The following is a 13421-nucleotide window of genomic DNA, read 5'->3' as shown; positions in this document are numbered from 1 at the left end:
CTGAATATGCTATTGGCGCAATCCTCTCACAAAGGCCATCATTCACGGATCCATTACATCCAGTTGCTTATTTTTCCAGGATTCTACAACCTGCAGAATTTAACTACCCTGTCGGGGAAAAAGAATTGCTGGCAATTAAAAGCTCATTTGATCATTGGCGGGATCTGCTGGAGGGTGCTGTCCACCCCATCATAATATTCACGGACCACAAAAATCTGCAATATCTTCAAACCAATAAAACTCTTTCCTCCAGACAACTTCGATGGAGCCTTTATTTCTCGAGGTTTAACTACATTATAACCTATAGGCCTGGAGAAAAGAATGGAAAGGCTGATGCCCTCTCCAGACAATACTCAAAAACCGTTCCTGAAAATCCTCCGACCACTATAATCCCACAAGAATGTTTTCTAGGATTGATAGCGGACATGCTGCTTCAGCTGAAGGATGCTCAAAATTCTGACATCAACAGACTGTAAGACGGTCTTACTTTGCACACAGATGGGTTGTACTACAAAGAAATGAAATTGTATGTACCAACTTCATTCCGTCAATTGGTGCTACGAAATGTTCATGAATCACCTCTAGCAGGACACATGGGCACAACCAAAACCACTGAACTCCTTCTCCGTTCATATTGGTGGCCTGGAATCAGAAAATCTGTACAAGCTTTCTTGTCCAATTGTGCCATTTGTGCCCCCCCAAAACATTCGAAACAACGACCTATTGGTTTTTTACAACCACTTCAAGCACCCCAAAGACCTTGGGACAAAGTCTCGATGGACTTCATTGTAGAGTTGCCCATATCCAATGGTTTCAATACTATATTTGTTGTCACGGACCTTTTCTCTAAAATGGCCCATTTTATCCCTACTTCTGCTCTTCCTACATCCAAACATACCGCTGACCTTTTTGTAAGAGAAATTATTTGTTTGCATGAAATACCAAAATCTGTAGTTAGTGACCGTGGAACGCAGTTCACATCAAGATTTTGGAGGAACCTTTGTAAAGCTCTACATATGGAACAATGCCTCACGACTTCCTTCCATCCGCAATCGAACGGGCAGACTGAGCGAGTAAACCAAGCGGTGGAACAGTATTTGAGATGCTACTGCTCTCAAGAACAAGACACCTGGGCGACATTTCTACCTTTAGCTGAATTCGCACATAATAACCATGTGAACTCATCCACGGGTTTCAGACCTTTTTTCATCAACTATGGTCTGCATCCCCGCTACGATCTTTTACCCAAGATTGATTCACCTTGCCCTCAGGTAAACGATACAGTGAATGACATCTCTCGGATTTTTACCTCTGTACGGGCTCATATTCTTGAGGCACAAGCCTCTCAAAGCAGGTACTACAACTTACGTAATAGAGGAAGTCCCCAGTATGCAGTTGGTCAACGGGTTTGGTTGTCTACCAGGAATCTGAAATTGCACTATCCCTGTAAAAAATTGGGACGGACTTTTATTGGTCCTTATACCATCACATCGATACACAACCCAGTTACGGATACCTTGGAACTTCCTCCAACATTAAAGGTACATCCCACCTTCCACATCTCTTTGATAAAGCCCTGCAATTCTGATGTTCCCACGCCTACTGCGCTTCCTGACATATTGGGTTTGGACTCCCAGGAGGAATTCCAGGTTCATAGTATCCTTGATTCTCGGCTTCTTCGTGGTCAACTATTTTATCTTGTCCATTGGATGGGTTATGGGCATGAGGATGATACTTGGGAGCCAGCCTCCAACCTCTTGGCCCCTCGTCTCGTCTCGCTTTTCCATCGGCGACATCCTGACAGACCACGTCCATGAAACCTTGCTGTGGTTTCCTTGGTGGGGGGCCTATGTAAGGGATTGAGCTCACTTCTGTTATGGTTCATGCTGTACCTTTAAGGAGATCACCTCCTTCCTTTAAAAGGCACTTCCTTTCAGCAGTTCCTTGCTGGTTAATTGAAGTCTCCACTGGATCTTCATACCTGTCAGCCTTTTAGTGGTTTACACTACAACCTTAATATTTTGAGATCTAAGTCTCCTACCGCCTCCCTCTACTTCCCATCCGCTAACAAATTCTCTTCATAGAAGTTAAGTATAAGGGGAAACTTATACTTACATCTGCAGCCGTTTCACTAACCTCCCTCTGGCAACCGGAGTCCCTGAGCAGCCGATTACGTCATCAGCTACGGCCGACTCCCTCAAGCAGTGTCTCTCTCCCTGCAGATTAGCCGGGTAAGCTCCGGAACGCTTCTCTTGACATCAGCTGCTGCAATCCTTCTCTTCTTGTCGAATTATCTAACACCCTGACCAGAGCTACGCTTACCATACTGGGACTGGAGGTATGACTTTATGTTATAAACGATAAGTGCTAAAAGCCTTTATATTGCTGGCTCATATCATTCACTATTGATCTCAGTGGTTTCTATGAACGGCTAAAATTAAGTCACAGTTGTAACTTGGGAACTCCTCACTTTAAGTTACTAATTGTGACACATAACTAAATTTGTTTAATAAATTACTCAGGTATATACAATTTACACTAATACCTATAACAACAACAGGGCATAAAATAGATATTACAGTAAGATAATGGGCCAGATTAAAAGTAGAGCGGTATTTAACGCTCCTGCTCGAGCACTAACTCTGCTAGAAGTAAGCTTTTTGAACGCACCAGGTAGAGCTCGTATTACAAGTTGAAAGAAAAAAGTCTTCACTTGCGCGGTAACCCGATGCGTGTAAAAAGCCAAGGTTAGAATATTGCGTGAACAATAACGTATTCCTCCATAGATGTCAATGGATAAAAATATTTTTACATATATCTGATGGTATTTTGGTACAATTTTTATCTATAAATATAAGGTACCTGTTGTGCACATTTAGGAGACTTTTTTTGACAGAACGCTTAATAACCTTATTGTATATACAAACTGTTTGTATATTTCTTCGCAACAGTGTGTTATAAGATCTCTGCATGGGGGGTGATGTAGCTACAGCTTAGGAGGTGTGTAGGTAGCTAACCAATTGCAGTCCTCAAAAAGCCGGTCTGAAGGAATGTACTTGTGGCGGGGTGCCAGCTGAAGAAAGCCGAGCAGGCTTCATAGAATACAGGTTCAAGGATTAGCAGCACTCCAGAAGATAGAGTAAAAACACAGTCTTTATTCTTGTAAATTTAAAAACGCAAAAAATACACACAAAAATTAGTGCAGTACAGCACAGCACAGCACATCAGCAAAAAGGTTTACATAGAAGGGGAGCGAGGTCCTGACATGTTTCGTGCTATTCAGCACTTAATCATAGGATGATTCCCCACCTGTGTAATGCTCCATTTAACTGGTTTTCAACCAATCAGAATTTTTCAAAAATATACACACCCTCAAAACAAAGAGAGCTAGTATAAATGGTGCATTACAGAGGAAGACAAGAATAATGAAACAAAAAATAACATAACAATGATAAAAAACACTATAGTTATAAAAACAATGATACATAGAATGAAAAAACATTGTTATTAATTCCTATTATTACAGTTTAAATATAGTTTCAAATTTGATAAGTTTATAACTCTTCATAAATAAATATTTAATTATTTAATTATTTATTTATTTTCACATACTTTGATGTATAGTGAGTGTCAATAATATGTACTTTGTTTACTCAATTCTGCAACTAGCCTCATATTCAATTAAATCATATTAGTCATATTTAGACTTGAAATATCTATAAATACCATTCTCATAACAATTGATGGTATGATGTGCATCGTAACTATCTGTCTGTAGATCACAACGACAGATGTCTTAAATCACAGATGTTTCAAAAACATAACCATTAATCATTAAATAAAATATAAAAGCAAATAATAATATTATTGTGAAACCTCTGATCATGGGATAAGAACAAACAAAAGGGTGATAGGATATCACTAATACCTCAATAACATGTTAATGTGAAAACATATACAATAAATGCAGGTATTAGATGTACACTTATACAGGCTACTCTACCAAAGGGGATTACAGAACAATAGCACCAGAAGATCTATAGTCATAAAGGAAATAAGTTTTTATAAATATATATTTTCCTAGACTGGCTTAGGAATCAACAAAAAAACTGATGTCCCATTCTTTATTGAGGCCATGTGGTGTCCTAGTATTAAGCTTCCATATCCAATAAAGCTCCTTTTTGGAAAGGATAGAATTAATATTACCTCCTCGAATGGGTCTTTTGGCTACATCAATTACTTTAACTGTAAACTTAGATTGATCTGTAAAATGTATGCCATTAAAGTGTCTTGCTACACTAGAATCTTTATTATAGTTTTTATGTCTCTTTTATGTTCCCCTATTCTAGACCTGAGGGCACGTGAAGTTTGACCAACGTACTGTTCTGAGCATAAAGAGCATTCTATGAGATAAACTACAAATGTAGTGCCACAGTTGGCATAATGATCAATCTTAAAATTGCCTTTGGTTGAGTAACTATTGAAGTTTATTCCCATAGAAATATGCTGGCAGGTGTGACAGTTCCTTGACAAGCATTTAAAAGTCCCTTTCTTATTAAGCCATTGCACACTTTTATCTCTGACATTATCATTAACCATACTGGGGGAAAATTTCTTGCCCAATGTAGGTGCTTTTTTTGACACAAATTTAATCTTGTCAACAACATTGGCCAAAGTACTGTCCCCTTTAAGTATGGGTAAGTTCTTTTTAATTATATTACATAAGTCATTGAACTGCAAGGAAAATTCAGTAGAAAATATCACTACATCTTTATCAAAAGCATCCTTCTTACCCTTACTGAATGAAGGGATAAAATTTCTCTTGACATCTTCCAATGACTTATGTAATGTATCAGGATTGTAACCCCTAGCAATTAGTCTGTCCGTTAGTTTATTGGCTTGATGGTTAAACAGATCATCAGAATTTGTGTTCCTTTGAAGCCTAAGAAACTGACTTTTCGGTATTGACTGAATTAAATGCTTGGGATGACAAGAGGTAGCGTGCAAGATCGTATTTCCTGATGTTGGCTTCCTGAATGTATCTGTAATGATCCTATTGGTTTCTACTGAGCCATACAAAGTAAGGTCTAAGAAATGTATTTCTTTATCCTGAATCTCCCCAGTAAACTTCAATTTGAGGTCATTATTGTTAACATATTTCAAGAATTCTTCAAAGACAAAGTCACCCTTGACCACAAAGATGAGATCATCAATAAATCTCATATATGTGCAAATATTTTCAAAAAATGGATTATTTCTACTGTAGAGGCTGCCGAGTTCCCACCATCCCACAAATAAATTCGCGAATGAGGGCGCAAACTTCGCCCCCATCGCAGTACCACATATTTGTAGGTAGTATTCGCCATTAAACATAAAATAATTGTGGGATAGTAGAAACTCGACAGTCTCACAAAAGAACAGTTTAAACTCTCTTGAATAATTGGTGTAGTTGTCCAAGAAGAAACAGACAGCCTGTATACCCAAGGCATGTGGTATACATGAATACAGTGACACCGCGTCTATCACCACCCACCTAAAGTCAGCATCCCATTTAATATTATCAATTATTGTGAGTAGATGGGAAGAATCCCTTAAGTAACTACTCAAACCTTTCACCAAAGGTTGCAAGACCGAGTCAACCCACTCAGATAAAGGCATATGCAAAGTAGAGGTGAGCGCCAAAAGAAGGCTGAGGGTACCCTCAGCCTTCTTTTGGCGCTCACCTCTACTTTGCATATATCTTTTACACATTGGGCACGCTAGGGTACCCATCGAGGAGAGCTAGAGGCATCCCCCAACCCCTTTCCCCATCTGTTTTTTGCGCAGGATATACACTTTCTTTATCCACTCAGATAAAGGCTCAAATAATGAACCAATCCCAGAAATTATTGGGCGACCTGGTGGGTTGACTGGATCCTTATGCATTTTAGGTAGGTGGTGAAAAACGGGCGTCACTGGATGGAGTGGTATCAATGAAGTGTGCTCTTCTTTGGATATAAAGCCCAATGCTAATGCCTCATCAAGTAGTCTATCAAGCTTCCTAGAAAATTCTCTTTCTGGATTGGACGCTAACTTTCTATATGTAATTCCATCATTTAGTTGTCTGTATGCCTCATTGATATATTGTTGCTTGCCCATCACAACTATATTACCGCCTTTGTCAGATGTACGAATGACCAGATCTTGTTGGCTTTCTAAATGTTTAACTGCTGCCTTTTGCTTGATTGTAAGGTTGTCATGAGTATTGGTATATGTCTTCTGATTGCCTAATTGGACAATTTCTTTCTCTACTTGTTTCTGAAATAAGTTGATATGTTGACCTCTTGATTGAGTGGGATAAAAATTAGATCTCGCCTTTTTTGGTTTTGGTATACACAGGTCATTGAATTCAGTGCCATTTTCTCCCAGAATTTTTAATTGTTCCAAAGTACAAATATCCTTAAAATCAAAATTCGAAGTTGAACTTAAATTTATATCAGGTCCAATGGCACTGAGATCAAAAGAAATAGGATGTACTTCTCTATCCTCAGACAATACGTCATCATCAATTTCATTACAATGATCAGAGTTATGGAAGTGTTTGTGCAACGTTAGCTTCCTTACAAATTTATTAACATCAAGTAGCGTGTTAAAAACTGAAAAATTGTAAGTTGGGGCAAAACCTAAGCCCTTAGACAAAACATTTATGTGATCATCAGTAAGTTGGAAGTCCGATAAATTAATGACAGAGAGTGCTATTTCTTCTTTGACCCCCTCTTTGAAACTCTTCTTCCTTCTCCTGGATCCAGCTCTGCGCGTCCTTTTTCTTTTCCTAAAGGGATCTCTTGTTTTCTTGCTTTAGGGCGGACATCATCATCTTTCCTTCCTTGATCTTCACGTGATGATTCCTGCAATGAGAGTAAGGGAGGGGCAGACAAAGAGGAAGAAGAAGAGGAAGAAGATGATGATGAACTATCATCTGAGGAAACTGAATCTTGGTCAGATGTGTCCAATTCGGTGGATGAAAACACCACTTTTTTGTTTTTCTTCTTTTTATGTTTTTTCTTCAAAATGGATTTTGGTTCAGACGAGGATATCGAAGCACTCGCTAGATGTGACTTAATCTTATGCTTGTTCTCATTCTTATTCTTATTCTTGTGCTTATTCTTGTTTTTGTTTCTATTTCTGTTTTTATTAGAGTTACGGCTCTCACCATCTGTGTCTGTGTTTGCACTTGAATTGTAATCCCTCTGATTGACAGAAAACCTACGTTGTCTGGTAAATCTGGACCAATCATATACATTATTCTTTAAATAGTCGTCTTGGTCTCGATTAAAGCCTGTATAAGTGTACATCTAATACCTGCATTTATTGTATATGTTTTCACATTAACATGTTATTGAGGTATTAGTGATATCCTATCACCCTTTTGTTTGTTCTTATCCCATGATCAGAGGTTTCACAATAATATTATTATTTGCTTTTATATTTTATTTAATGATTAATGGTTATGTTTTTGAAACATCTGTGATTTAAGACATCTGTCGTTGTGATCTACAGACAGATAGTTACGATGCACATCATACCATCAATTGTTATGAGAATGGTATTTATAGATATTTCAAGTCTAAATATGACTAATATGATTTAATTGAATATGAGGCTAGTTGCAGAATTGAGTAAACAAAGTACCTATTATTGACACTCACTATACATCAAAGTATGTGAAAATAAATAAATAATTAAATAATTAAATATTTATTTATGAAGAGTTATAAACTTATCAAATTTGAAACTATATTTAAGCTGTAATAATAGGAATTAATAACAATGTTTTTTCATTCTATTTATCATTGTTTTTATAACTATAGTGTTTTTTATCATTGTTATGTTATTTTTTGTTTCATTATTCTTGTCTTCCTCTGTAATGCACCATTTATACTAGCTCTCTTTGTTTTGAGGGTGTGTATATTTTTGAAAAATTCTGATTGGTTGAAAACCAGTTAAATGGAGCATTACACAGGTGGGGAATCATCCTATGATTAAGTGCTGAATAGCACGAAACATGTCAGGACCTCGCTCCCCTTCTATGTAAACCTTTTTGCTGATGTGCTGTGCTGTGCTGTACTGCACTAATTTTTGTGTGTATTTTTTGCGTTTTTAAATTTACAAGAATAAAGACTGTGTTTTTACTCTATCTTCTGGAGTGCTGCTAATCCTTGAACCTGTTATAAGATCTCTCCCTATCACACGATCTGCTGTATATACCTGCATCGATACTTGTTAGGATTGTAAAATTGGATGAATGCCTGTATATTTTTATGTCCTTAAGCCTACCTACATGTTAGTAACATTTATTGTGTTTTTATTCTGTTTTTAATTGTTTATCAGTTTTATCACGTATATTGCAGCTTTATAATATATATATATATATATATATATATATATATATATATACAGTCCCATAGAAGAGCACTCTCACTTCCAATTCAAAATGCCAGGGTGCTAGTGAAAATGAATAAAAGTAGCAAAAACTTGCACTCACTGGTCTTTCTTACAAACCACTCTTTATTGTGACTTTTCGGAGACAGATCTGAGGAAGGGGATACTCTGTCTCCGAAACGTCACAATAAAGAGTGGTTTGTAAGAAAGACCAGTGAGTGCAAGTTTTTGCTACTTTCATATATATATATAGATGCCGGCATCTTGTCTGTTCAAATTTGGTAATAACTTATTTGATTTTACCATAGAAATATTTGCACATACATTTTATTGTGCCCAAATAAATCATTTTTAACTTTATATCATTTATTTTCTCTTATATTACACTGACAGACAGCTTCCTTCCAATAGCGCTTATCCACCAATTATCATACATATTTTGTTCTTTTTCACAATATTGAGGGATTTTTGTGAATATTCGGATATAGCCTACTGTCACTAGAGAGCTATCACACCACCTGCTATAACTTTAATTAACCCCTATGCTGCCATATACCCACCGCAAGTATCTAGTTATTAACCCCTATGTCGCCATATAGCAACTGCAAGTATCTAACTTTTAACCCCTATGCCACCATATATCCATCGCAAGTGTCTAGCTATTAAGCCCTATGCCCTTATACCCACTGCAAGAATCTATTAACCCACCACAATTAACTATTTTTTACTTAGAATTTTTTTTTTTATATATATAATTCTAACTTAGGGGGTTTAGTTTAACCCCTATGCTGCCTTATACCCACCGCAATCAACTCTTTTTTACTTAGATTTTCTTAAAAATATTTTTAACTTAGGGGGTTTAGGTGTTAGGTAGAGTAGGGTTAGATTTGGGGTTGGCATTTGACAGTTTATTTTATTTTATTAATTTTTTTAATTTTTAACTTAGATTTTTTTAAATATTTTTTAAGAGGGGGGGTTAGGTGTTAGGTTAGTTTGCGTTTGGGGTTTAATGCCTCCATAAACCCCAAACGCAAACTAACCATACACCTAACCCCCCTCTAAACTAAATCCCCTAAGTTAACCCTTTATGCCGCCATAAACCCCAAACTAACCTAACACCTAACCCCCCAAGTTAGAAATATTTAAAAAAATATAAGTAAAAAATTAAAAACACCTAAACCACCGAATGCCAACCCCAAATCTAACCCTACTTTACCTAGCACCTAACCCCTCCTCTAAACTAAATCCCCTAAGTTAGAGACATAAAAAAAAATCTAAGTAAAAAATTGTTGATTGCGTTATACTAACCCCTATGCTGCCGTAAACCCCAAATGCAAACTAACCTAGCCCCCCCCTCTAAACTAAATCCTCTAAATTAGAAATATTTTTTAAAAAATCGAAGTAAAAAAAACTAAACCGCCAAACCCCAAATCTAACCCTACTTTACTTAACGCCCCCTCTAAATCAAGGCCCTAAGTTAGAAATATAAAAAAAAAAATCTTACTAAAAAAGTAAAAAAAACTAAACCGCCAAACCCCAAATCTAACCGTACTCTACCTAACACCTAACCCCCCCTCTAAACTAACCTCACCTACACACTAAACCCCCCTCCACTAAATTAAATGCACTAAATTAGAAAAATCTAAGCGACAACATTTTTAAAACAAGCTAACAGCTAGATTACGAGTTTTGCGTTATGAGTGAAAAAGCATAATAATGCTTCATTACGCTGCTTTTTCCCTAACGCTGCTATTACAAGTGTCGTAGGTATAGGTGAACCACACACCTTTTTGGCCGTCACGCAACGTCAGTACCGCACTTTTAAAAAAGTCCTTTTTCAATGGGACACCCATAGCGCCGGTATTCCAAGCTTGCCTGGGAGTCCAAAAAGTGAGCGGTACACCCTATAACCACAAGATCCATACCGCCATCTAAAGTCAGTAGTTATGAGTTTTATGTTACAAAGCTGTACCATAAAACTCATAACTTAAGTGTTAAAAAGTACACTAACACCCATAAACTACCTATTAACCCCTAAACCGAGGCCCTCCCGCATCGCAAACACTAAAATAAAATTATTAACCCATAATCTGCAGCACCGGACATCGCCGCCAAAAAATAAAATTATTAACCCCTATTCCGCTGCTCCCCGACATTGTCACCACTATAATAAACCTATTAACCCCTAAACCGCCGCCCTCCCGCATCGCAGACACTATTTAAAGATTATTAACCCCTAATCTGCCATCCACCCACACCGCCGCTATAATAAACCTATTAACCACTAAACCGCAAGCCCCCCACAACAAAATATACTAAAATAAATTATTAACCCCTAAACCCCCACATCACTAACTCTACATAAATATATTAACCCGTAACCATGACGTAACCCTAACGTAACCCTAAGCCTAACACCCCCTAACTTAAATATAATTAAAATAAAGCTAAATAAACCTTACAATTATTAACTAAATAATTCCTATTTAAAACTAAATACAAACTTACCTGTAAAAAAACCTAAGCTAACTAAAATATAACTAATAGTTATATTGTAGCTATCTTAGGTTTTATTTTTATTTCACAGCTAAATTTGTATTTATTTTAACTAGGCAGACTAGTTAGTAAATAGTTATTAACTATTTAATAACTACCTAGTTAAAATAAATACAAACTTACCTGTAAAATAAAACCTAATCTGCCTTACACTAAAAACTAACATTACAATAAAATAAATTAAATTAATAAAATACAATTTACTAAATTACAAAATAAATAAACACTAAATTACAAAAAATAAAAAACAAAATTATCAAAAATAAAAACGAATTACTCCTAATCTAATAGCCCTATCAAAATAAAAAAGCCCCCCCAAAACAAAAAAAAACTCTAGCCTACACTAAACTGCCAATGGCCCTTAAAAGGACCTTTTGCGGGGCATTGCCCCAAAGAAATCAGCTCTTTTACCTGTAAAAAAAAATACAAACACCCCCAACAGTAAAACCCACCACCCAACCAATGAACCCCCCCCCAAAGAAAAAACCTATCTAAATAAACCTAAGCTAACCATTGCCCTGAAAAGGGCATTTGGATGGGCATTGCCGTTAAAAGGGCATTTAGCTCTTTTACATTGCCCAAACCCTAAGCTAAAAAAAAACCCATCCAAAAAACCCTTAAAAAAACATAATTTATGCTTACCTGATAAATTCCTTTCTTCTGTAGTGTGATCAGTCCACGGGTCATCATTACTTCTGGGATATTACTCCTCCCCAACAGGAAGTGCAAGAGGATTCACCCAGCAGAGCTGCATATAGCTCCTCCCCTCTACGTCACTCCCAGTCATTCGACCAAGGACCAACGAGAAAGGAAAAGCCAAGGGTGAAGTGGTGACTGGAGTATAAATTAAAAAATATTTACCTGCCTTAAAAACAGGGCGGGCCGTGGACTGATCACACTACAGAAGAAAGGAATTTATCAGGTAAGCATAAATGATGTTTTCTTCTGTTAAGTGTGATCAGTCCACGGGTCATCATTACTTCTGGGATACCAATACCAAAGCAAAAGTACACGGATGACGGGAGGGATAGGCAGGCTCTTTATACAGAAAGAACCACTGCCTGAAGAACCTTTCTCCCAAAAATAGCCTCCGATGAAGCAAAAGTGTCAAATTTGTAAAATTTGGAAAAAGTATGAAGCGAAGACCAAGTTGCAGCCTTGCAAATCTGTTCAACAGAGGCCTCATTCTTGAAGGCCCAAGTGGAAGCCACAGCTCTAGTAGAATGAGCTGTAATTCTTTCAGGAGGCTGCTGTCCAGCAGTCTCATAAGCTAAACGAATTATGCTACGAAGCCAAAAAAAAAGAGAGGTAGCGGAAGCTTTTTGACCTCTCCTCTGCCCAGAGTAAATGACAAACAGAGAAGACGTTTGTCGAAATTCCTTAGTTGCCTGTAAGTAAAATTTTAGCGCACGGACTACATCCAGGTTGTGCAGTAGACGTTCCTTCTTTGAAGAAGGATTTGGGCATAAAGAAGGAACAACAATCTCTTGATTGATATTCCTGTTAGTAACTACCTTAGGTAAGAACCCAGGTTTAGTACGCAGGACTACCTTATCCGAATGAAAAATCAAATAAGGAGAATCACAATGTAAGGCTGATAATTCAGAGACTCTTCGAGCCGAGGAAATAGCCATTAAAAATAGAACTTTCCAAGATAACAACTTTATATCAATGGAATGAAGGGGTTCAAACGGAACGCCCTGTAAAACATTAAGAACAAGGTTTAAACTCCATGGTGGAGCAACAGTTTTAAACACAGGCTTAATCCTGGTCAAAGCCTGACAAAAAGCCTGGACGTCAGGAACTTCTGACAGACGTTTGTGTAACAGAATGGACAGAGCTGAGATCTGTCCCTTTAAAGAACTAGCAGATAAACCCTTTTCTAAACCTTCTTGTAGAAAAGACAATATCCTAGGAATCCTAACCTTACTCCAAGAGTAACCTTTGGATTCACACCAATATAGGTATTTACGCCATATCTTATGGTAAATCTTTCTGGTAACAGGTTTCCTAGCCTGTATTAAGGTATCAATAACTGACTCAGAAAACCCACGTCTTGATAAAATCAAGCGTTCAATTTCCAAGCAGTCAGAACAAACATTTTCTTAAGGTAACCCTCTAACTTTTTATCCATTGGATCTGAAAAAGCACAGCTATCCTCCACCGGGATAGTGGTACGCTTAGCTAAGGTAGAAACTGCTCCCTCCACCTTAGGGACCGTTTGCCATAAGTCCCTTGTGGTGGCGTCTATTGGAAACATTTTTCTAAATATCGGAGGGGGTGAGAACGGCACACCGGGTCTATCCCACTCCTTAGTAACAATTTCAGTAAGTCTCTTAGGTATAGGAAAAACCTCAGTACTCGTCGGTACCGCAAAATATTTATCCAACCTACACATTTTCTCTGGTATTGCAACTGTGTTACAATCATTCAGAGCCGCTAAC

At 37.3% G+C, this 13421-nt stretch overlaps 1 protein-coding gene across 1 annotated transcript in view; it reads right to left on the bottom strand.

The window, feature by feature from the left end:
- Positions 1-13421, bottom strand: part of CNTD1 (cyclin N-terminal domain containing 1) — a 238998-nt gene that overhangs the window by 220811 nt on the left and 4766 nt on the right. The gene's annotated exons all lie outside the window — the stretch shown is intronic.

This window comes from Bombina bombina, chromosome 1 (assembly GCF_027579735.1).
Source record: "Bombina bombina isolate aBomBom1 chromosome 1, aBomBom1.pri, whole genome shotgun sequence".
NCBI lineage: Eukaryota > Metazoa > Chordata > Amphibia > Anura > Bombinatoridae > Bombina > Bombina bombina.
This window is presented reverse-complemented; position numbering and strand designations above follow the sequence as displayed.